Here is a 22,333-nt window from a genome sequence, read left to right on the forward strand (position 1 = left end):
CTGGGGATGGCCACCCGGAGGCGATTCGGCTCGCCTGCGTGCCAGAACGTGGCTGGGCGCCGCAGTTCCACGACCCGCGGGCGGGGTCGCCCCGCGGGGCTGCATTCTTCGCCGGTGGAAGGTGGCGGACGTGAGGGCTGGACAGCGCCATGCCTCAGTACTGGGAACTGTCCCACGAAGGAGGGTGGCAAGGCCGCGGAATCACACTATGGGGCTGAACGCAGTGGTCAAGGGTGCGTGCTCTGGAGCAGTTTCGAGTTCTGGTGCCGCCACTTATTTGCTCTGTAACCTCCGGGCGTTAGTCGTTTAATCTCTGTGACTTTCAGTTCAGTCATCTCTAAAATGGGGGTAATATTAGTTTCTCCCTCATAGGTTGTTGTTATGAATAAATTGGTAATAACATCAGGCGCTTAGCAAAGTGCCAATCTTAAAGCAAAGATTCATTTTTGTTACTTACTGTTCCTTCAGGAGTACTCCACCTGACCCGGGCTCCTGCCAGACAGACTAATTATTTTTAGATCTCTGTGATGCAAAAGAAGGCTAGCTAAGGGGGTCTTCCCCCTTCTAAGGATCTCTCTCTACATCCATTATCTCTCTATCGCCTTTGTCAATAAAGAGGGCTTTAAAATGCTCATACTCTAAGTAATCTATGATCAAAGCTGACAAGAAAGGCATTTGGTGTATTTTGTATGGCAAATGTCGTTGACCCAGAGAATGTCCATGTGAGGTTTAGCCAGGAGAGACTGGCTAAAAGCAAAAGATTTGGCATTGTCTCCTCTCTTGCAACTTTAACAAAGGGCTTTGTATATCTTGATTGTGTAATTTTTATTATTTCACCTCCCTTGAACTGGAACCTGAAAATTCTATTTTAAAATAATTTTTAAATGACTTTGAAAATGGATTCTGCCAAACATTTATTTAAAGAGCATTGTGAAGATTGTGAACATTTCTGATTGCTCATTGTGGCATTTCACATTCAAAGAGACTGTTTTCTTTGAGCAGAACATTTTAGGTAAATGTTCTTTCTAGATAATAAGTTGGAGAAAATAGAGGGAAAAAGTTTTGTACCTTTTCTAGAAAACTGTTTTAATGTAAATGCTATGTGTATTGGCTTTAGTTAGAATTTGTGAAACTTAATTAGCTCATATCTTCAGTTCTGTTTAAGTTTTCAAGGCATGTGTGACTAGGTCACAACCCAAACTAATAGCACCAACAAAAGAAACCTAGCACTGCCCAACCCACTTCAAAGCTGGATTATCCAGAATTGGTATGGATACATCCTTAGGCAAAAACAGGTATTGACTGGTGGAACATTACAAAGGAACTACTTGTCATTCCTACTACTAATACAAAAATAATTCCTGATGCAACCCCTGAACAAACTCTTTAAATTCTTTAAACAAATGTAATGAATCTCAAAGACAGAGGAAGGAAATCTAGATATATACATTTCCCAATACATTTGAAAGAGAAAAATATACTTTCTACTCAGGCCTTAGCAACCAACCTTGAGTATAGCTGGGAAAATATGATTGAGCAATTGTTTTTGTCTCACCAAGACCTTTACCTGGGACATTTGTTGTCAGTAATTTGACGATCATTACGGGAGTTAAGAACTCTCAATCTTCCTAGATTTTGGTGACTGATACATAGAGTCTTTTTTCATATGTACCACATTCATGTGGTTTTACAAATGTGAAACTAATGGAGAAATCATCATATCAAGTAATACATGTGATGAATGTACAAGTATCAATGTGATTTAATGGATAACCTTGGTTTTGATATATTTTAAGATGGTGTTTACTACTGAACGAAAGTAACACATTGATTTTTCAAAAGCTAAATAAGTAGTAGGGCACAAAATCCCTTTTAAAAATATATTTGTTAAAAGTAAACATTAGAATAAAATGTTTTCCCACAGAAAACCAGTGAGAATACTTATTAGGGTGTAGTTGTAATGTTTCAAAGCACTCTGTACCTTTTGACCATCTTTCAAACAGGGAAGGAAAAAGTAAAACTATAGCCAGGAGGATTTTTAAAACTTCTGAGGTAATAAAAGGCTTCATTCCTTACAAGAAATAGAAGGATGGCACACCAAGTCATCAATAGAAGGACTTTAGCTACATGTAGTTCTCTCACATGCAAACCGTATTTTCTCAAGAAGTTTAATTTCTGCATATCAGTCCATCTCAGTTTAGCCCATCTGTGTAAGGAAAGAAGAATAAGTAAAGCAACAAATTTGTTGCACTTGGATGTTGTCATTTAACCTTTATAATAACCCTACCATGACTTCACCCATTTTATAGATAAGGAAATTGAAACTCCTAAAAGGTTAAATAGCTTACCCAAACTTATAAGACCAGTATATAAAAAGGCTAGGATTTGAATTTATTTCGGCCTGATCCCAAAAGCCATGATCTTCCCTCTGAATCACATTGATTACATGGTGCTCTCAAAGGCAGAGGAACTTCATAAATCAGGTAAACTGATACAATCGTCCAACCATTATATCTTTCTTATAAACTTGCTAATTAGCACTCTAGGTAAAGTTATTCCTAACTACTACCAAATTTGATATTCTCCTCTTTTGTAACATTCAGAAACATTTAATTTAAAATTTATCTCCTGGTTTCTCCAACTATATTGTTAATTTCTTAGAATATCCAATTTCACATTAAAAAATCTGAATAGTTAATATGTTCACATGGTTCACATTTCGAAAATAATTTTTGAAATACAATGAAAGAGTCCTTTTACTTTGTCCATTAGCCACTCCGATCCCCTCTTATATGCAAACCATGTTATTAGGTTTTTAAGTTTCCTTCTAGAAATGTTTATACATATGTAAGCAGTTTCATACAGGTATTTTTTTCCCGTTTTAATGCAAATGGCAGCATACTATACACACTTCTGTATACACTCGCTTTTTTCACCTCATTTATTCTAGAGATATTCCATGTCAGTATATAAAGTGCTTTATAATTCTTGTTTACTACTTCATGGTATTCTGTTAACTGGGCATACTGTAACTTATTTATCCAATACTATAATATTGGACATTTATATTGTTTCTCTTCTATTTTTTTCTTAACAAACAATTCTGCAGATGTCTAACTTCCTAACCTACTCCCTATTCTCCAGGAAGTACTGGGCACATACTAGTTCATCTGAAAAGTTATAAAATTTGCAACTAGACTGAAGGCTACTACTTCTCTGAGCTGTACTTGAATACACCTACAAGATGTCTAGCAACATTTAGTAAGTGGGCATATTTTAAAAAACAAGGAGCTATGCCTGCAGCTGGACTACCCCACCACACAGCCTAAGAAAATTACACCAAATTATTCAGCAAAGATCCTACAATTTATTCTGTGACTGGGCCTACCCTTCCTGAAAAGGGGAAAAGTGTGTGTGTGTGTGTTTGTGTATGTGTGTATTTCAAACTTCTAAAACTAATGAATATATAAATATCCCTTGTGGTGGAGTCACTCAGGTTCTCAACAAAGAAGAGAGGAGAGAACAATTAATACCCATTTTCTTCCTTGGGGTTCTGTCAGGATTTCTTAATCCTTGAATTGGTGGATAAAGGGCAGCATGTCAAGGAGAATATGCAAAAGGGTTATTGAGAGGAAGTAGGATTTAGTGGGAGTGTCTCTTGGGTTGGCAGTCAGAAACACCAAGTCTACTTCAAATGGATGATATATTTCTGCGTGTGATTCTGTGATCCTTGACAAAGAAAGTTCATGTGTCCACTTGACCTTTTGAGGTATGCTTTAATTTAATTTGGTGGGGGGTAATTTTAATGGAGGTACTGGAGATTGAACCCATGACCTTGTGCATGCTAAGCACACACTCTGCCACTGAGCTATACCCTCCCGGCTATGAGGTACACTTTAAAGGTATATAACTTCAGAGGCATTTCATATCACAAAACATAGTTTGAGTTCAAATCAAATACCATACAAGTACAGAGAAAGTACAGTAGGTTACATGTAAAACCAAGATGTTAATAGTCATTTTCTATGGGTACTGGAATCATACAAAGATTTATACAATTCTTTTTCTCTTTTTTAAATGTTTATATTTTCTAGGCTTTTCTTTTTTTTCTTTTTCCACAGTGAACATATACTTTGGGTGGGGTTTAATAGGGTTTATTTATTTGTAATGGAGGTCCTGGAGATTGAACCCAGGACCTTGTGCATGCTAAGCAGGCCCTCTACCAGTGAGCTATACCCTCCCCACCGGAACATATATTTTTTGAGAAAAATAAATTTAAATAAAATATCATTTCAAATAATTCTGCAATTTTTTCACAAGTTCATTCAACCAACATTTAGTTCATTCCTACTGTGTACATGGCACTCTGCCAAGTCTTTGGAGCAAACATAAAAGAAGCAGATTCAATGCACTTCTTTTCAGTTACACTGATACATATACTTATTGATGATGAGGTAAATAAAATGCACATGGAATAGTAGAGAACAGTCTTAAACAACAGAAAGACAAATTCAGGACAATACAATAAACTATTTTACAGTATTGAGTAGATAGGAAGTAAATGAGAAATCAAAACGGAGTAAGTTTATATAGGAAAAAACTTTTTTTTTTACATTTTTTATTGATTCATAATCATTTTACAGTGTTGTGTCAAATTCAAGGAAAAAAAACTTTGATTATGATCATTTTGAACTAGGAACTAACTGGAGGAAATAGAGGTAAAGCATTCCAAATGCCCATTTTTTTTTTGATTGGGTTGTTTGCTTTTTTTTTTTATTTTTTATTTTTGGTGGGGGGAGGTAATTAGGTTTATTTATTTAATGGAGGTACTAGGGATTGAACCCATGACCTCCTGCATGCTAAGCATTTGCTCTACCACTGAGCTATACCCTCCCCCTAAAGCATTCCAAATGAAAAGGAAAGATGACAGAATTGAAAGCCTTCAAATTGTGTGTCAAGATGGGAAAAAGACTAACCTAGTCACTGCAAAGAGAAACTTAAAAAAGAAATTTCTCTTTGGTTAAAGAAATGTTGAATACTGGACTGAGGGCTTTACATTTGGTTCACAGTTATTGAAAAGCAAAATTGCAAGATAAAATTGTTAAAGGGAGATCACAATTTTTTGTTTTGTTTGTTCTGCATTGTAAGAGTTGGGATGAGACAAGGAGATACTGGAGTCTAGGAAACAAGCAATCTTGCTGTGGTACTTAATCCAGGTGTGAGGTAATGAAGGCCTGTATCAGGGGAGTGGCTATCAGAATGGAGAGAAAGGAACTGTCAGCAAGCATAAGAATCAACACTTGGTGCCTGATTAAATATGGGGAACAATAGAGTTAGGAACAAAAGTTACTTGAGAAAAATCAAAACAAACTTTCTGAAGGGAAATGTGGCATTATGTATCAAGATTCTTTCTTTAAATTTCTATTTCCTTCTATTAGAATGGCTAAAATCCAAAGAACTGACAATACCAATTGCTGGTGAGGATACAAAGCAACAGGAACTTTCATTCATTACTGGTGAGAATGCAAAATGGCGTAGCCATTTTGGAAGAGAGTTTGGAAAGTTCTTACAAAGCTAAATATAGTCTTACCATACGATCCATAATTGCACTCCTAAATATTTACCCACCTTTATGAAAACTTATACCCACATAAAATCCTGCATGGGAATGTTCATAGCAGCTTTCTTCATAATCACCCAAACCTGAAAGCAACCACAATTTCCTTCAATAATGAAATGGATAATCAAACTGTGGTACAGCCATACAATGGAACACTATTCATTAATAAAAACGAATGAGCTGTCAAACCATGCAAACACAAAGATGAACTTTAAGTGCATATTGCTAACTGAAAGGAGCCAGTTTAAAAAGGCCGCATACTGTATGATTCTATATATATGACATTCTGGAAAAGGCAAAACTATGGAGATAATAAACAGATCACTGTGCCAGAAGTTGAGATGGGGGAAGAGTTGAACAGGTGAAGCACAGAGGATTTTTTTAGGGCAGCAAATTTTTGTATGATATTCTGTTCTGTATGATACTGTAATAGTGGATACATGATACTATGCCATTTGTCAAACCTAAATAACTTTACAAGTGACTTTAACGTATGAAAAAAAAGTTTTTAAATCATTTAGTAGGTCAGGGAATCCTAGAATGAAATGCAGACTATGACAAAAGAATCTAGTCATCACGAATGTATGAAACAACTTCACTGAAGGGAGTAGAGGAAAAATGTAACTTTGGAAATGAGTGTTGGCTCTAAGACTAAAGACAAAACAAATAGCACGTAAGCACTGTACTCTAGTTGGTCAAGTTCTTTCCCATGGAGATATGCAGTAACAATTCTGAAACCACTATGTATGTACTGGAACTGAATAATTGTATAAATGGATGGCAGATGATGGGAGCCTACTTTCTCACTATCGGAGTGAGAGATTGCAGATAAGCAAGGGGAAGAGGCTAGACTGATCTGTGTGGTAATGGATTAGAGTTGGAGACATCAGTATGATCTCATATTTAGTTTAACATAGTTATATTTAATATAACAAGTGGATATATGTAAAAATACATATATATGTATAAACACATGTTAGTATACACACATATTTTTCCTTGCTCTGTCAGCTATAAATAACACTCCAGTAGTAACATGCATGCCTTATAACCAGATCTTGGTTTTTAATATCATTCTTCAATAAAAGGAACCATAGCTTCTTAGAGAAATGGCTTGATTCTAGGAGCAAAATATACACACATACACAAAATAATGAGGGTATCTCAAAGAGATACAGGAGCTAACTGAAAAAGCTCCCAGTGGCCAAAGCTGGAAGAATTTGAGCAAATAAATAGTCTTAGATTATAACCCAAAGTATAAAATGAATATCCATGAGTCCATTTGCATATAAGTGATTGAATAAGTAAATTAATGGGGAGAAGAGATAAGTCTTCTGTGCAAAAGAATTTCAAAGTCATGTAGATATTCTGCCCTCAAGGAGGTGAAGCATAACTCCCTTCTCCCTAAGTGTAGGTTGTGCATAATGACATCCTTCCAAAGAGTGCAGTGTGGAAAAGGGAGGAGGAAGAGTAACTTTATAGTGGAGAAACCTGACAAACACTACCTCAACCAGGTGATCAAGATTAACATCAGCAGTGATAAATCATGTTGATGCTATGTATCCTTGATATGATGTGCAAGAAAAGTCTGCGAACTGTCATAGTCAAGAAGAACCTAAGGAGACATGATGACTAAATGTACTGTTGTATCTTGAATGGGATCCTGGAACAGAAAAAGGACAAGAGGTAAACATGAAGGAAATCTGAATAAAGCTAATGAATTGTAGCTAATAATAATGTATCAGTGTTGGCTCCTTAGTTGTGATAAATGTACCATACTAATATTAGATGGAGTAATAGAGGAAACAAGCAGACTATGTAGGAACTCTGTACTATTTTTGCAACTTTTTTTTAAGTCTAAAACTATTCTAAAATTCAAAGTTTTTATTTTTAATTTAACTTTTCTATTTTTACATTCATATATTTTAGTTTAATTTTAGTAAAATTGTTTTTTTATTTTTCCAGTTTTATTGAAATATAATTGACATAACATTGTATTAGTTTAAGGTATACACCATATGCAGCCATTATGGAAAACCAGATAGTATGGGGATTCCTCAAAAAACTAAAAATGGACTTACCATATGATCCAGCAATCCCACTCCTAGGCATATATCTGGAGGGACTCTGATTCGAAAAGATACCTGCACCCCAGTGTTCATAGCAGCACTATATACAATAGACAAGGCATGGAAGCAACCTAAATGTCCATCAACAGATGACTGGATAAAGAAGTTGTAGTACAAACTTTTGGTCAATTAATCTTTGACAAAGGAGGCAAGAACATACAATGGAGTAAAGACAGTCTCTTAAGCAAATAGCGTTGGGAAGACTGCACAGCTGCATGTAAATCAATGAAGTTAGAATACTTCCTCACACCATACACAAAAATAAACTCAAAGTGGTGTAAAGACTTAAACATAAGACAAGACATTATAAACCTCTTAGAAGAAAACATAGGCAAAACATTTTCTGACACAAATCTAAGCAATGTTTTTCTAGGACAGTCTACCCAGGCAATAGAAATAAAAGCAAAAATAAACAAATGGGACCTAATTAAACTTACAAGCTTTTGCACAGCAAAGGAAACCATAAGCAAAACAAAAGGACAACTTATGTCATGGGAGAAAATATTTGCAAAAGATGAGACTGACAAGGGCTTAATTTCCAGACTATATAAACAGCTCATACAACTTAATAAGAAAAAAATAAACAACCCAATCCAAAAATGGGCAGAAGACCTAAAAAAGCAATTCTCCAGTGAAGACATACAAGTGGCTAATAGGCACATGAAAAAATGCTCAAGAAGAGGTAAAAGTGTCACTATATGCAGATGACATGATACTGTATATAGAAAACCCTAAAAGGTCCACACAAAAACTACTAGAAATAATCGAAGAATTCAGCAAGGTAGCAAGTTACAAGATTAACGTTCAAAAATCAGTTGCATTTCTTTACACTAACGATGAATCAACAGAAAAAGAAAGTAAAGAAACAATCCCCTTTAAAATAGCATCCAAAGTAATAAAATACCTAGGAATAAATTTGACCAAGGAGGTGAAAGACTTATACATGGAAAACTATAAAACACTGATGAAGGAAATTAATGAAGACTTAATAAAATGGAAAGATATCCCATGCTCCTGCATTGGAAGAATCAATATTGTTAAAATGGTCATACGGCCCAAGACAATCTACAGATTTAATGTAATCCCTATCAAATTACCCAGGACATATTTCACAGAACTAGAACAAATCATAATAAAATTTATATGGAACCACAAAAGACCTAGAATTGCCAAAGCATTACTGAAGAAAAAGAAAGAGGCTGGAGGAATAACTCTCCCAGACTTCAGACAATACTATAGAGCTACAGTCATTCAAAACAGCATGGTATTGGTACAAAAACAGACATATGGACCAATGGAACAGAATAGAGAGCCCAGAAATGAACCCACAAACTTTTGGTCAACTCATCTTCGACAAAGGAGGCAAGAATATACAATGGAATAAAGACAGTCTCTTCAGCAAATGGTGTTGGGAAAACTGGACAGCAGCATGTAAATTAATGAAGCTAGAACACTCCCTTACACTACACACAAAAATAAACTCAAAATGGATCAAAGACTTAAACATAAGACAAGATACAATAAACCTCCTAGAAGAAAATATAGGCAAAACATTATCTGATATACATCTCAAAAATGTTCTCCTAGGGCAGTCTACCCAAGCAATAGAAATAAAAGCAAGAATACACAAATGGGACCTAATTAAACTTACATGCTTCTGCACAGCAAAGGAAACCATAAGTAAAACAAAATGACAACCTATGGAATGGGAGAAAATTTTTGCAAATGAAACCGACAAAGGCTTGATCTCCAGAATATATAAGCAACTCATACGACTTAATAAGAAAAAAACAAACAACCCAATCCAAAAATGGGCAGAAGACCTAAACAAGCAATTCTCCAAGGAACAAATACAAATGATCAATAAGGCACATGAAAAAATGCTCAATATCACTAATTATCAGAGAAATGGAAATCAAAACTGCAGTGAGGTATCACATCACACCAGTCAAAATTGCCATCATTCAAAAGTCCACAAATGACAAATGCTGGAGAGGCTGTGGAGGAAAGGGAACCCTTCTACACTGCTGGTGGGAATGTAGTTTGGTGCAGTCACTGTGGAAAACAGTATGGAGATTCCTCAAAAGGCTAGGAATAGACTTACCGTATGACCCAAGAATCCCACTCCTGGGCATATATCCAGAAGGAACCCTACTTCAAAAAGACACCTGCACCCCAATGTTCATAGCAGCACTATTTACAATAGCCAAGACATGGAAGCAGTCTAAATGTCCATCAACAGATGACTGGATAAAGAAGAAGTGGTATATTTATACAATGGAATACTATTCAGCCATAAAAACTGACAACATAACACCATTTGCAGCAACATGGAGTTCCTGGAGAATGTCATTCTAAATGAAGTAAGCCAGAAAGAAAAAGAAAAATACCATATGAGATCACTCATATGTGGAATCTAAAAAAAAAAAAGAAAAAAAAAAGAACATAAATACAAAACAGAAACATACACATAGACATAGAATACAAAGTTGTGGTTGCCAAGGGGGCAGTGGGTGGGAAGGGACAGACTGGGATTTCAAAATTTGTAGATACTGACAGGCATATGTAGAATAGATAAACAAGATTATACTCTATAGCACAGGGAAATATATACAAGATCAATATATACAAGCTTACAGCGAAAAAAAATGTGACAACAAATATATGTATGTTCATGTATAATTGAAAAATTATGCTCTACGCTGGAGTTTGACACAACATTGTGAAATGACTATAACTCAATAAAAAAAAAGTTTAAAAAAAATATCACTGCAAATCAAAACTGCAATGAAGTATCACCTCATACTAGTCAGAATGGCCATGACTCAAAAGTCCACAAACAATAAATGCTGGAGAAGGTGTGGAGAAAAGGGAACCTTCCTACACTGTTGGTGGGAATGTAGTTTGGTGCAGCTATTATGGAAAACAGCATGGAGATTCCTGGAAAGACAAAAAATAGACTTACCGTATGATCCAGCAATCCCACTCCTGGGCATATATCCAGAGGGAACCTTAATTCAAAAATACACATGCACCCCAATGTTCACAGCAGCACTGTTTACGATAGTCAAGACATGGAAACAACCTAAATGTCCATCGATAGATGACTGGATAAAGAAGCTGTGGTATATTTATACTATGGAATACTATTCAGCCTTTAAGAAGAATAAAATAATGCCATTTGCAGCAACATGGATGGACTTGGAGATTGTCCTTCTAAGTGAAGTAAGCCAGAAAGAGAAAGAAAAATAAATGATGATCACTTATATGTGGAATCTAAAAAAAAGACAAATGAACTTATTTGCAAAACAGAAACAGACTCACAGACATAGAAAACAAACTTATGATTACCAGTGGGGAAAGAGAGTGGGAAGGGATAAATTGGGAGTTTGAGATTTGCAGATACTAACTACTATAAAATAGATAAACAACAAGTTCGTACTCTATAGTACACGAAACTATATTCAATATCTTGTAGTAACCTATAATGAAAAAGAATTTGAAAACAAATATATGTATGTATATGTATGACTGAACTGTTATGCTGTACACCAGAAATTGATACAACATTGTAAACTGTCTATACTTCAATAAAAACAAAACAAAACAAGAGTTCATCAGACAAAGCACAAAATATTACATAGGAAAAAATCAATACAACCTAAATAACAGGAATTAATTGAAATTAACTCAATTTTGATACACAATTTGATTCTATAATCATTAAAAATGAAGTTCATATTATATCAAATAAAAGATAAAATTATAAAACAAAGAGTATATAATATTCACAACACACTAAAATGAATAGAATAATCCCATACATCAAAATGACATACACCAGACAGATTGTCTGTGGATGGTGAGATAATGGGTGATTTTTATTTATTTTATTTATTTATGTTTTCAACTTTTCTATAAGTAATATATTACTCTGGTGATCAGGAACAAGTTTAATAAAGTTTGTAAGAAAAAAATCCTTTTAGGTGTAGAATCAGGGGACTGATCAAATGACATATTTATTAGCAGTACTAGGAAAATTAAGCTGGAATCATTCTTTTTCAGGTGGGTTTACCCTATGTGTTTGGTTTCAGACAGCAATGGGAAGAACTTTGCAGAAATAGAACACTACATGGTAAGTCAGCCAGAAACCCTCAAAAGAAATATACTGAACAGAAACAGATCAATATCTTTACTGTAACTGGAATCAAATTTTTTTAAGTGTTAAGTTGTAGCTTTGCTTTTTGCAGAAATAAGTATCTCTATGCAGAAAGGTCACGTGGTTAGCAATGGAGATTAAGTCACTTTTCCCCCAGGTGAGTCCTTAATGAGTATATTTTGGGTATTGTCTCCACTGCAAGATGAATACTGAAAATATGAGTATTAACAGCAATTCTGTGAGCTTCCACCATCCCGCAATACTAATTAAAAGGTAAGGTCAAAAGTCACACTGAGAAGTAAGTACCAGCAAGTATGTAGGGGTTCAGCCCAGATGCACTGGTCCACAGTTGTACAAGCACATTGACCAATATAGGATTACAATAGCCTGCAGTCAGCAGATCCCTTGAAGAAACTCAGAATCCTACCATGTGCATCACAGTGAAGCCCCTACCTCTCCTACTCCACACCTGGGAAACCTGAAGCTAATCACTCCAAACATCCTGTTTCATATGTCCTCTTGTGCCCTGCAGCTTGGTCAGCCACACCCATCCTCTCTAGAAGCTCTCCTTGGCTGGTATACCATGGCATTCTGCCATAGACTTTAGAAAGTCCGATGACTGGCGAAAGTTTGGAATCTCATAGTCTGAGCACTTCCCTGATGAGAAAACAGTTAAATAGTAACCCCCACAGCAAGAATCAGCTTATCTTTTAGGTCATGGTGGTCTTCCATGTAGAGAATTAACACTTTTGAATCAGAAGGATTCTTGAGGAGTCCTCTAGTCTTCACAGTCCCCTTTTTAATAAAGGAGGAACTGCAGGACTGGACATTAGGGTCAGTTCTCCAAGAAAAAATCTCTGAGGTTACCTATATGACCCCATCTGTCACCCTTTGATGTTTCCTTTAAGAGTTGGACGTACATCGTTGCTTACCACTAAGTGAGGAGACAGTAAGCCCAGGATTTCAACTTGGGGAGGAATTTTGGCTTATATGTGAGAACTGAGTCATTCTGAAGGCTGACCTTGAAGACTCTTGCGGAGTGCTTGAACTCAAATCTGTTTACCACACCCCTTACTCATCAAGGCAGACTCATAAATCAGGAGACAAAGCATGGCGTTCACCTGCAGGGCAGGTAACAGTGCCACCTCCCAAATGTTCTTCCCCAAAGAAGTGGCATAGTGTCTGCTATGGCCTCAAAAGGATACCTATAGACAGTCTAGTTGAGACATGAGTCTGGTACAAGCTCACAGAAGCTGTAAGAAAAATTGTGGTTGGGACTCTACCCTGAAACTTCTTACCTAGAGAGCCCTCTTAAATCATGGCATTGGTATCATTGGTGACAAGGAATTTAAAAACAAAAAAACAAAAAAACAAAAAAACAACCAGGGTTGGACTTCTTCAGCAGAGCTCTAGTAGGTACAAAAGTTTTGTCAGCTGAAGAGGATTGCTTCACCATTACAAGACTTATGCGGGACAAATGTCTGAAAAGTGGGCAAGCCTGTCAGTGGCCTCTTGAGCTTAACAAAAGCCCTAGTATGTCCCAGTGCCTCACCCCATAAGCTAGCAAGGTTTTTAACTAAGATTGAGCCATAACAGAGAGTCCAAAAAGCAGCAGTACTGTTCTATTTACTGGGGATTTTAGGATTCCTGGAGAGTGACCAAAGGATTCAGAAATGTTACAAAAAAAAAAAAAATTAAGAGTAGTAGTGAGACCACTATTCAGACCCTGATCATCTCCAGTCCAGCAGTTACTGTCACAAGTCCCACAAATCCCAACATGTTGCTCTCTCATATACCTTTAGCAGGAATGTAAATTGATACAGTCTTTAGGGAAATCAATTTGGAGGTGCCTTCAAAATTTTTAATGCACATACCCTTTGACTTAGTAAATCCATTTCCAATTCTGGGGTAATAGTTGCAGAGAGACACTCACACATGAACTCAAAAATAAATGTACAAGGATATTCATTGAAATCTTGCTTGTCCATCAATAAAGAAGCGACTGAATAAGTTGTAGTATAGCTAAAAAATGACCTGGTTATACACTTGATAAAAAGAATGAACAAAATCTGTAAATAGAATGTTCATGGTAAACTGCTGAGTAAAAATATATACACAATTATATTTTTGAGTGAAAATATTTTATTTGAACACTTATTATTTGAATTTGTCTACAGTGAGCATATAAAAGATTTCCAAAAGTACCCCAGTTATTACCTTAAAACTAAACTTTAGAAGTTGGTAGATGAATTTTTTTTATTTTAAAAAATCTTTATTGTTATTATGTTGCTTACCCAAAAAATTAAAATTGGGAGGAAAAAGCAAATTAATTAAAATTTAGAATGCACTTTTTTTAGGTTGAATGTAGGGAATTACACTTAACTCAGATATCTGAACTTAAGAAGAAATATTTTACATATACATCAATATATACATATACACACATATGTATTGCCACAGTTCTCATAGTATGGTTTATAGACTCCTGGAGGCCCCAAGGTCTTTTCAGGGCCATGAAGTCAAAACTGTTTTCATTACAATTCTAAGATATTACTTTTCACCATGTTGTCTTTTTAATGGTATAAAAGCAATCGTGGGTAAAAACTGCTTGTGCGTTAGCACAACTCAAGGCAATGCTATCAAACTGTAGTCGTAGTTAATGTAGTCTTCCCCACTCAGCCCTCAAAGGGAAAAAAGCCAATTTTAGTATGAATATCCTTAATGAGGCAGTAAAACTTAACTTTATTAAAATTGACCCTTGAGTACATATATTTTAAATATTCTATTTTGTAAGGAAATAGGAAGTATTCATAAAGCTCTTCTGCTATACATTGCTTGTTTCAGATACATTGATTGTCTCCAGAAAGACACTGACACAGCTCTTCTGATCACAAAGCTGACCTAACCGCTTTTTCATGGAACACAATTTTTATTTGAAAGTGTGACTGACAGATAAATTTTGGTAATTCAGACTTGTGTATTTGGCAGACATTTTCTGAAGCCTGCCACTTGAAGGAAAACAGCTGACAGTATTTGTTTCCAATTATAAAATCCAAGCTTTGGGGCAGAAATGAGGATTTTTGCAAAATTGTGTCCACCACCATTGGTTTACAGTTTCCCAAAACTTTTAAAAACTTTTCTGAAGAGATAGTGGTGATATTAACAAATGTGGTTTTGATATTATATAATTAAATGTGTCGATATTTGCAAGACCCACATAACTCGGTGGACCAGTATTTCCCAAATGACCAATGCTTGATGTTACAAAACCATGCACAAGTAAAACGACCATCCAAAGGTAGACCACTGGATTTTAATGTAACAGAGTATGAAAATGTATCGTTATAGTTTCAACCTTTACAAAACTAACAGTTGTTAAATTTTGGTGTGGTATTAAACTGAATAACCACAGTTATCTGGAAAATACATTAAAATATTTCTCCCTTTTTAAACTACATATCTGCATAAGACCTGAATTCCTTCATATTATTCAACCAAAACACTGTATTTCAACTGAATGAATGTGGAAGCAGATAGGAGAATCCATCTGTCTTTTATTAAGCCAGACATTAAAAAGTCCACTCATCTCATTAAATCTTTTCTTGTTTGGAAAGATAAATTTTATAAAAATATGTCACTCATGTTCACATTTATAAAATGAACTTACAGATTTTTTTAATTCCTCAGTTTTAATCTTTGATGTCGATAGACAAAATATCGAATAGACAAACCCCACAAATCTAAATAAGAGCTCTTTGGGTCTTTAATAATTTTTCAAAGTGTAAAGGGGTTCTGAGACCAAAAAGTCTCAGAACTGCTGCAGTACAATAGTATAGCAGTTGTAGTGGAGGCAGAAGAATGGAGGAAGATGACCTATGGAGCCACTGCCTGGTTTTCAGTCTCTTTCCCACTTAGCCACTGCTCATCTTTAGCCCAACAGTCAAAGCTTGGGAACAAGAGCTCTGAACTGTGTTCTGGGTATCTCTAATGTGAGTCTATGAAAGAGAAAAGGCACTTCTTTCTCTCCTCCTCATCTAAGACTCCAGATGAGACTTGGAGTTTGCTCTGGGTAAAGAGATTAGGAAAGGGCAGATGAGAGTGAGGCAACTTCCTAGCCATTAAGGAGTTTATTTAGAAACCCCAAAGATAGGTGGTAAAGACAAGCTATTAGGGGCCACAGCTGGTCTGCTTGGGCTCAATAGCATGGACAGGGAGGGGCCCAGGACATCCGCTAAAGCAGCAATACTGGGATTTCTTTCGCCCTGCTCTGGCCAACTTATTAAAATGGCCTACACCTTTCAGTGACCTATAAGAACCAACAATTCTTCTAGGCCACAATACCTAGTACCACATGGCTAATTAGAATAGGTCATGAAAACATGAAAAGAGATCAAGATTAAAGAGAAAAAAATGTAAACCAACATAGTAACAACAGCTACTTTCCCACATACCTCCCCTTCCACCCCCACATTCACCTAAGCCTCTCCCTTTCCCTCCCACTATCCACCCCTCCCCTGGCCTGAGCCTTCTTTCCTTTGGCTATTACTGATTGTTAAGGGATATAGTCAGTAGGATGGGGAATTCAGGGGTAAGGCATTTCACTATGATTTGAGTCTTCTCTGTGCCATTTACTGGCTGTGTGATCAAGCAAGTTACTTTCCTTCTCTGAACCCTCAGTTTTCTACATTCTTTCAGATGAGTTGATCGTCTAGCTCTGATCCTATAGTTATTAATGAACAGAAGAAGCTAAAGACTCTGAAATAAATGTACTGCCATTGAAAAGAGCAGAGGATCTGGAGAAGAAATATAGCTCTATTTGCATCACTACACATTATCCCCTTTGGACATGGATCTATTCATAGGAGGTGAACAAACACAGGTCTCTGAAAACAACCTGCAGAAACCTCTCAAGGCCATAGTTCTTCCCTTGGGTTCACTTAGCTAGCATGCTCCTGGAGTTGGTATTGGAGAACTCCCCAGTTCTTGCCCAGCAGTGGTGATTCCTTTGGTCTTGGAAGCCCTAGAGGTTTTCAACCTCCCTACTGTAACTCTGCTAATTAGATCCCAGACTCTGGCCCCTACTATTCTTTTCATTTTTAAAACAGCTTTATTGAAATATAATTTGCATACCACCCAATTCATCCAAAGTGTACAACAGGTGACTTTTATTATATTCACAGTTGTACAACCATCATATCTGTTTTAGAACATTTTCATCATCCCTAAAAAGAAATCCTAAACCCACTTGCCACTATCTCTAACACCCCAAGTCCCCAGCCCTAGGCAGCCACTTGTCTACCCTCTGTCTTTAAAGATTTTCCTGTTCTGATAGTTCTTATATATGGAATCATAAAACACATGGTCCCTTGTGACTAGCTTCTTTCACTTAGAATGATAATTTTCAAGGTTCATCAGTGTTATAGCATGTATCAGTGCTTCATTCCATTTTACTGCTGGATAATATTCCACTGTATGTACATAACACATTTTGTTGATCTCCTCATCAGTTTGGGTTGTTGAATCATTTGGGTTACTTCTACCTTTTGGCTATTGTGAATAATACTCCTATAAACAGTAGTGTAACAGTGTCTGAGTTTCTGGTTTCAATTCTTTTGGGTATATACCTAGGAGTAGAATTGCTGGATCATGCGGTAATTCTATGTTTAACTTTTGAGGAACACAAACTGTTTTCCAGGGCTGATGTACCATTTTATATTCCCACCAGAGACGTATGAGGGTTCCAATTTCTCCACATCCTTACTAATACTAGTTATTTATAACCATTCTAGGGGGTATGAATGATATCTCCTTGCGGTTTTGATTTGTGTTTCTCTGATGGCTGATACTGAGCATCTTTTCATGTGTTTATTGGCCATTTATATATCCAGATAAATGTCTATTTAGATCCTTTGTCCATTTTTAAATTGGGTTATTTGTCTTTTTATGACTGAGTTGTAAAAGTTCTTAATAAATTCTAGATACAAGTCTGTTATAAGATATGATTGTAAATATTTCTCCCGTTCTGTGAATTGTCTTTTCCCTTTCTGGATAGTATAATTTGGAGCACAGAAGTTTTAAATTTTGATGATGCCCAATTAATTTTTTTGTTGTTGTTATTTGTGCTTTTGGTATCATATCTCAGAAACCAGTGCCAAATTCAAGGTCATGAAGATTTACACCTATGTTACACTTAACTCTAACCCTATGTTTTCTTCTAAGAAGAGATAGTTTAACTCTTAAATTTACATTTTTGATCCATTTTGAATTAATTTTTGCATATAATGTGAAGAAGGGGTCCAACTTTATTATTTTGCATATAGATGTCCAGTTTTTCCAGCACCATCTGCTGATTTTTGGGGGGGGGTGGGTAATTAGGTTCATTTATTTAATGGAGGTACTGGGGGTTGAACCAAGGACCTCATGCATGCTAAGCACGCACTCTAACACTGAGTTATACCTTCTCTTCACCATTTGTTGAAAAGACTATTCTTTTACCATTAAATTGTCTTGGCACCCTTATCAAAAATTAATTGACCTAAGTGTGAGGGTTTGTTTCTGGACTGTCAATTCTGTATGTCTTTCCTGACGCTGGTACCACACTGTCTTGATTACTGTAGCTCTGAATTAAATTCTGAAATTGGAGAGTGTGAGTCCTCCAACTTGGTTCTTCATTTTCAAGATTGTTTTCACAATTCTAAGTTGGCCTCTACTATCCCTACCCTAGGAGACAAGGCTTCACCCACACTGCTTCTTCCAAGGTATTTATTATGGTAACCTACAGCCCTAATCCTCAGACTCTCCAACCTCATCTTGCAATTTTCTCTCCCTCGCTTCTCCACTCTAGCTATATGGATGGGCCTTTTCTCAGTTTCTCAAACATTCTGAAGTCCTTCCTGCCTGAGAGCCTTTGCTCTGATACTCCCTTTGCCAAAAATGCTTCCCTTCCATTCCCCACCACACCCCACCCCCAATTCCCAAGGCTGACTTCTTTTTGTCATTCAGGTATTTGTTCAAATGTTAATCTATTGTAGTCACCTACCCTCTTTATTGCATTAGCTTTTTTTTTTACATTAGCTTTTACTATTCACTTAAAACTGTCTGACAGTCTTATTCATATATCTTTACATACTTACTTATTTTTGTCTCCCTCTACTAGAATGGAAACTCCTGGAGAGCAGAGATCTTGTCTTATTTAACACTGAATTCCTATACATAGAATACTGCCTGGCATATGATAGATATTTAACACATATGTATTTGTTGAATGAATGAATGAATGAATGAATGAATGAATTGATTAGTCAAGCCTTGGACAGCCCCTACTGTGAGATTCAGCACCAGAAAGAGGGGTAAGAAGCAATGAACTGATCTTCAAACCAGAATTAATTACTTTCCTTGTAATCACCTTCTCCCACTTTGTACTAGGTGGCAGTTCCTCCCTCCTTTTATTCAACAGCTTCCCCCAAATCCTTCTTCTAACATATGTCTGCATTTGAGAAGTAAATACAGACACATTCCTGCCTTCCCCAATCTATGCTCTGGATTGCTCTCAGGAAAAATGATCAAAGATGTCTCTGACCATAGTATATGTGGACAAGTGCACACTCAGGTCCATTTGCAAAGACAAAAGTCTATAGTGTTGGGAAGCATGAGGCCACTGGACAGAAGAACACAGATCTAAGAAGGCAAGAACCCAGAACCTCAGGGAGAATCAGAACCCTAGGCAGAGACTCCAGGAATTCATATTATAACAACCTTTGATTCCAATGCCACAAAATTTTGAGAACCATTGTCCCACAGCTACAGACTGGAGAGGAGAGAACCTAGGTTACTGATATGGAGACATTTCCCTGGGGCTTGGGAGGCTCTAATAACCCTCTATTCAGCCCTGGGTCTTTCATCTAAAGATCTTAAAGAATGTTGAAGGCATCAATTAACCCTTGCAGCACCCTAGAATCCAGGCTCTTGGCTCCATTTTACTGACAGGAAGCTGAAGCCTATAGGTTAGAGCCAAGAAAGTATCCCAGGCTCATATGGTCTAGACTGAGCAAGCTCAGGGCTAAGTTTGACGCCAGTACTGACCTCAAAATCTTTCTCTTATGACATTGGTTCCCAATCTAAGGACTGTAGAACTCTTAAATTTATGTGTATGTTTACACCCCAACAGGCAGATTATAATTTGGCTGATTCCTTGTCACCTTAAAGGCCTCCTCAGAGAAGCCATCCCTGAACATCCATCTTAAGTAATGTCTTCTCCCTGTCCTTATTATATTACCCTGTTTGATTTTCTTCAGAGTATTTGCCTTTATCTGAGATGATCTTATTTGTTGTTCGTTACTTCTCTCCTTCCCTGTAAATGTAAACTCCATGACGCCAGAAACCTTATCTGCCAGGACATTGTTGATGGTCAATAAGTATTTGTTGACTGTTTAAATAAGTAAGTCTAAACAAAGATGTTTTCAACAATATGAAGATGCTATTGAAATGAGTAAAATATACAATTATCTAAGTTTAAATGATAATTTTGATACATATTTTTCTCAATCAGTAGATACTTAGAATATAATATTAGGATCCAAAACAACTAAAATGCTAGGTTAAATGTAATTTTTAACTTTAAAATTCATAATGAACTAGCACAAAAGTAATGAGTTAGAATGATCCCAAAACAAATTGTAACCAGAAACACCTCTCCATGAAACATTTTCTTACTTCAAGAATATTCTCCTGGTCTTGCTCCCATATCACAGGCCACTCATCAGTCTTCTCCTTTCCTGGTTGCTCCTCAACCTCCTACCTCTAAACACTGGCGTATTCCAAGATTTGGTCCTTGAATCTCTTCTCTAACTGCATCCACTCCCTTGGTTAATCTTGCTATCTATTTTAAATATAATTCATATACTAATAAACTTACAAATTTTTACTTCTGAATCAGACCTCCCCTCAAACTTCATATTTGCATGTTCAGCTGCCTATATGACATCTCTACCTTATTATATAAAAGGCTTCATACTTAAGATGTCCAAATGTGGAATCACTTAATGGTAATTCCATTCTTCCTGTTTCTTATGACAAAAACACTGTAGTCATCCTTGACTTCCCTTTTTCTCATATCCCAAATGAGTAGAGGGAGGAAAATGGAAAAGAAAAAGAAAAGACAGGAATAGCTCAACCAATCCAAAATAAGACAAGAAAAAGGAAAAGAAACAGAAAAACAGAACAATAGAAAACCAAATAAAACAAAACCAAATATATCAGTAATCACTCTAAATGTAAATGTATTGAGTTCTCTAGCTAAAAGACATTATCATCATTAAAAAAAAAGACATTATCAAATTGGATTTTAAAAAACCACTAATCTGATTCTGTGGTGGTAATAATAGATACACTTAAAATATAAAAACACGGAAAGGCTAAAATTCAAAGGATACCAATATACAATATAGGTAAATTCTAACCAAAAAGAAAGCTTAACTATATTTCTAGAAGAGAAAATAACTTTTAAGCAGAAAGCATTATTAGTCATTACAAAATAAGATCAGTACAAAACTATAAATGTATCAGTTAATTAGGAAAATATAGCCATTCTAAACTAGAAAGCACCCAATAACACAGCTATTAAAAATACCTAAAAACAAAATTGACATATCTACAAGGAGATATTGACAAATTCATTATCATAGTATATTAACATTCCTCCTCCAGTATTTGATAGTTCAAAGAGACCCAAAAAGAAGTTATGAAAGATATAGGATGTTTTGATCAGCACAATTAGTAGGCTGGCCTAATAGGAACAGATAAAAAATTGCTTCCCAAAATTGGAGCATAAACATTCTTTTCAAGCACACATGGAACATTTATGGCCAGGTCATAAAGTTAGCCTCACAAATGTCTAAATGCAGTTAAATTAGAGATCAGTTACAAAAAGATAATTAAGAGGAAAAAACATGTTTGGAAATTATTAAAATGTACTTCTTAACAACATATGGGTCAAAAGGGAAATCACAGTAGGAATTAGAAAAAACTTAGAAATAAATGATAATGAGAATACTATAATCAAAACTGTGAGATGCAGCTAAAGTGTACTTTGAAGAAAATCTATAGCAGTACTGCTTACATCAGGAAGTAACTCAGGCTCAAAATAATGAACTAAGATGTTAGAAAAATAAAATGGAAGGAAATATTAAAGAGTAGAAATTAATGTAGACTAAAATAGACTAACTTCTGGCAAGAGTAACCAAGAACCAAAAAGAAAAAAAGAGAATGCAAATAATATTAAAAATGATATGGAAACTATAGCTAAATGTGCTACATAGATTAAACAAATAAAGGATATAATAACTTTATGCCAATAAATATGAAAACTTAGATAAAATGAATAGATTCCTAGAAAAATACAATTCACCAAAACTGGCTAGAGAAGAA

The sequence above is a fragment of the Vicugna pacos genome, chromosome 3, assembly GCF_048564905.1.
Source record: "Vicugna pacos chromosome 3, VicPac4, whole genome shotgun sequence".
Classification (NCBI taxonomy): Eukaryota; Metazoa; Chordata; class Mammalia; order Artiodactyla; family Camelidae; genus Vicugna; species Vicugna pacos.